The sequence below is a fragment of the Mesocricetus auratus genome, unplaced genomic scaffold (genome assembly GCF_017639785.1).
Source record: "Mesocricetus auratus isolate SY011 unplaced genomic scaffold, BCM_Maur_2.0 Super-Scaffold_100006, whole genome shotgun sequence".
In the NCBI taxonomy this organism is placed as follows: domain Eukaryota; kingdom Metazoa; phylum Chordata; class Mammalia; order Rodentia; family Cricetidae; genus Mesocricetus; species Mesocricetus auratus.
The window spans coordinates 55282269-55286532 of NW_024429190.1; the positions used below are offsets into that span (position 1 = coordinate 55282269).

Below are 4264 nucleotides of genomic sequence, written 5' to 3' on the forward strand. Positions count from 1 at the left end.
AAAAAAAAAATTTTTACTTCCTACTTAGAAGAGCCAATGAGACTGTATATTCCTGCAAGAGGTTATTGAAGAAGCAAAAGTTTCTGAGCAGATTCACAAAACCAAGGCTGAATTACACAGTCTCCCATTCTACACACACACACACACACACACACACACACACACACACAAGCACCCCCCCACCCGCTTGCCCCACCGTGTTAAGAGCAGGTCTCCAGGTATCTAATTACATGGAAAGGAAAGGGTTCCAACAGTGAATATCTTGGATCAGATCCTGGAACAACAGCAAATGGGTACCGACAGAAAAGTGCTGAAATATGATGGCCTGGAGTGTGGTGAATGGCGGTAACAGTATTTCTGCATCTTGACTGTGTGCTATGGTCATGACCAATGTCAACATTAAGGGATACTCAGAACTCTCATTTTAGCTGCAACTTTTGTGTGGGCTTAAACTTACTATAGAACAACACCTAAAGCCGAACCAGAGAGATGACTCAGCAATCGGCTGCTCTGCAGAGGACCCTGCACCCACATGGCAGCTCACAGCCCTCTGTAACTCCAGTTCTAGGGGATCCTAAACCCTCTTCTGGCACCAGGCACGAACATGGTACACATACATCCAGAAAAAAGTTTATTTTATACACATGAAGTAGAAATAGGTAAGTCTTTCATTAAAAAAGAAAAAGAAAAAAGAAAACCAGACTTCAGTTCCTAGATGGAGAGGAAAGTCCAAACAGCAATGATAACAGGAGTCAGAAAAGCTGGAGTCAAACCTGGAAAGCCTCAGGTTCACATCCACGCTCGCTACTTCTAGCTGTGCATCTCTGGCCAGGACTCATCACTTCCCTGAGCCCCAGTTCCCCCATGAATCCATCGTGCTCTCTGGGAAGCAAACAAGAACACTGCTGTGGATGGCACGGGTAATGAGCCTGGATGGTGCTAACGACCGGAGGGGAGCCAATCCGGCCTGCGCACTGGATCCTTAACCAGTAAGTTCAGCTCGCAGCATGGGATTGATACTTAACTTTAAAATATATTGAACCTGTCTCACCAAATCATCCAGTGTCACACTTTCTCCAGCAAGGCCAAACCTCCCACACCCACACAAACAGTACCATCAACTGCGGACCAAGTGTTCGAATAGCTAAGCCTGTGGGGGGCAGTGTACCAGATTTCTTCTTTTAGGCCACCAACCACCTCCCAAATCAGTACATGGAAATTTGCTATTAGTTTTGAATGCTTGGCCTCGCTTAGGCTCATTTCTGGCTAGCTCTTTTAGCTTAAATTAACCTGTTTCCTCTTTGTGCACATTTTGCCTAGGGGTTTTTCATCTTTTCTTTCTGTATGTCCTATTCCATCTATCGGGCTGTTGGCCACCTGGTTTCTAGTCGTGGGCATGTCCCTCTCTTGTTCCTCATTCTCATCTTTCTTCTCCTCTAATTCTCTTTTTCTTCTGCTATTTCTTCTCCCTCTATAAGACCATCAGCATCCTAATTGGTACACAAGTCCCAAATGCAGTGAGAGGCACATGTGAAGCTAGGAAATACTTTCTGACCAAAAGAATATGAACATGTTAAAGACCTCTCTATGTACATTGCCAGATGATTTTCTGGAGATGTGGTTATAATCGTAAAGTCATTGGCTAGAAGGGAGAATGCCAGTTTCTTCAAACCCATGCCACTGTTGAAATCGTCTCTTTAAAGAGTTTTTGTTCATTTTAATAAATAATGAAAGGGTTTTTTGTTGTTTTTTGTTTGTTTGTTTGTTTGTTTGTTTTGAGAACTGTATCTCTAACTTGGCCATGGTGGAGACTGTAGTTGTAGCACTTGGGAGGTGGAGCAAAGAAGATCCAGAGTTTAAGGCCAGTCTGAGCTACATGAGGATGGAGAGACAGACAGGCAGAGAGAGAGAGAGAGAGAGAGAGAGAGAGAGAGAGAGAGAGAGAGAGAGAGAGAGAGAGAGAGAGAGAGAGATTCTGTTTCATGTCTAAGAAGGGTCTTCATATCTGAGACGAGCACAAAGGAAAATGTCCTGTTTTTGTCAAACAAGTTTCAAATCCAGCAAGAGACACAGATGGAGCTGGGCATTGGCGCACATCTTTAATCCCAGCACTCGGGAGGCAGAGGCAGGTGGATCTCTGTGAGTTTGAGGCCAGCCTGGTCTACAGAGTGAGTACCAGGATAGGCTCCAAAGCTACACAGAGAAACCCTGTCTCAAAAAACAAAACAAACAAAGAAGAAAAGACACACAGATGGTGCCCATACCCATGTGGGTCAGGTGTGGTGCTGCGTGCCTGTAATCCCAGCTCCTGAAAGCCACTGTGGTGGTTTGAATACGAATGTCCCCATAGATTCATGTGTCTGAATGCTTGGCCCATAGGGACTGGCACTGTAGAAGGTGTGGCCTTGTTGGAGTAGGTGTGGCGTTGTTGGAGGAAGTGTGTCACTATGGGGGTGGGCTTTAAAGTCTCATATGCTCAAGTTATGCCCAGTGTGGGACACAGTCTCCTTCTGCTGTCTGCAGACCACCACATCATTTTCCCTCATCTCTCTAGTACAAGGCTGAGCACTGGGGTCCCCAGAGGCCTTAGGTTGCTCCCATTCTGCGTTTGTCCTTCCGTAGGTTACTGGTTTAGAGGGATGAATATTGTAGGGGGACATCAGTGAGAATGAAAAGTGAGGAAGATCTAAAGAACAACAGCTGCCCTGGGCAGAGTGACTGACCCAAGTGCACCTGCCCCTAGGGCCTTTGTCTCCTCGGGAAGCTCTGGGGCTGGGGGCCCCTCACAGCTATCCTGAGTGGAGACAAGGGGATGAGCCTTTGCTCTTCACACTGAAAGTCCTTTCTACTGGCTGTCTCCAAGAAAAGGAGGTTGTCTTGGTGGAGCCCACCCATGAAAGAGACTCGAATGGAACTCATCAGCACTCCCAGAAGCTGGAGGGAATGACCAAGGACTGAACACGAACAGCGTGCAGAGCACCAAGCAGTGGGACATACTGCTTTGTACCCCAGGGGCCCCTAATACTCTAGCCTGGTTGTTATCTTCTCTCCTCATTCACTGTGTGTGTCCCTGGACCTGGGATTATTAGGCTAATAATACTTTCTTTGTTATCTACATTCTGCAGTGTCATCCCGTTCCAGAAACAATGAAACAAAATGCCGTGCTGCCTAAATGTGGGGTAGAGGGGGCAGCAGGAAACTCCAGAACAAAGCTTCCACACACTACCCTCTGTGGAAGCCACAGATGGTGGAAAACATCCACATGATGCCAGCTACCGGATGGGATGCTTGGCAGTCTTCCTGCCTGGTGAGGAAGAGAGAGTGATTCTCGAAAGGGTTCCAAATCACACACTGCTGGGGAGAAACTACCAGAAAATGAGGTCAGAAGAGAACGGTGAAGTCTTTATATCCAGTAAAAGAGAGTATGGGCTTCATGGATGGAATTCTGTCTCCTTTCTTGCCCTGTGACAACACGGTATTTGCCCCTCTTTTTTGTACTTTCGTGTCATCTACCACGTGAGGGCATCTAGATGTACCATCCACTAGAAACAGACCTTTAGCAGATGCAGAACCTGGCAGCTGTATGATTTTAAAAATTATTTTCTTTATAAATTGAATTGAGTCTTTTGTTATAAGACTGCAAACAAACTAAGATAAGTTCTGGCTCCAAATAAGGTTGTGGTATAAGTTTCTGATGGACATGAATTTGGGGGATATGGTGGTTTGGATGACAATGGTTCCCATGGGCTCATGCATTGGAACACTTGGTCCCCGGTTGGTGGAACTGCTTGAGAAGGATTAGGAGGTGTGGCCCTGTTAGAGAAGGTGTGTCACTGAGATTTCAAAAGACTCATGCTATTCCCAGTTGCTCTCACTTGCCTTGTAGTTGTAGATCAAGATGTGAGGTCTCAGCTGTTCCTCTGCTCCTCCATCATAGGCTCTAATCCTCTTAAACCATAAGCCAATTTAAACACTTTCTTTTATAAACTGACTTGTCATGGTGTTTTATCATAGCAATAGAAAGGTAACCAAGACGCTATTCAACTAGGTACACTCCCTTGTGTCTTTCTAGTCAGTGGATCCAAGTGTAATTTTCATTTGGTTTTGTTTATTAGTTTGTTTGACCAATAGTGCGATGAGAGGTGAATAAGCATGGAAGTTGATGTCACAAGCAAAGAAGTGTTGATGTGTGGTTTGTATAGTAGTTAGTAGTTACTTTGCTCAATGCTGTGACAAAATTCCTCACAAAGAGCAACTTAAGAGG

General features: G+C 45.4%; 1 long non-coding RNA gene across 1 annotated transcript; it reads left to right on the forward strand.

Moving 5' to 3' along the window:
• The first annotated feature begins 821 nt into the window (after positions 1-821).
• LOC121140853 lies at positions 822-3612 on the forward strand. Its single transcript, XR_005877809.1, has 2 exons — positions 822-989; positions 3126-3612. It is a non-coding gene; the product is annotated as an uncharacterized LOC121140853 (long non-coding RNA).
• Positions 3613-4264: the final 652 nt, after the last annotated feature.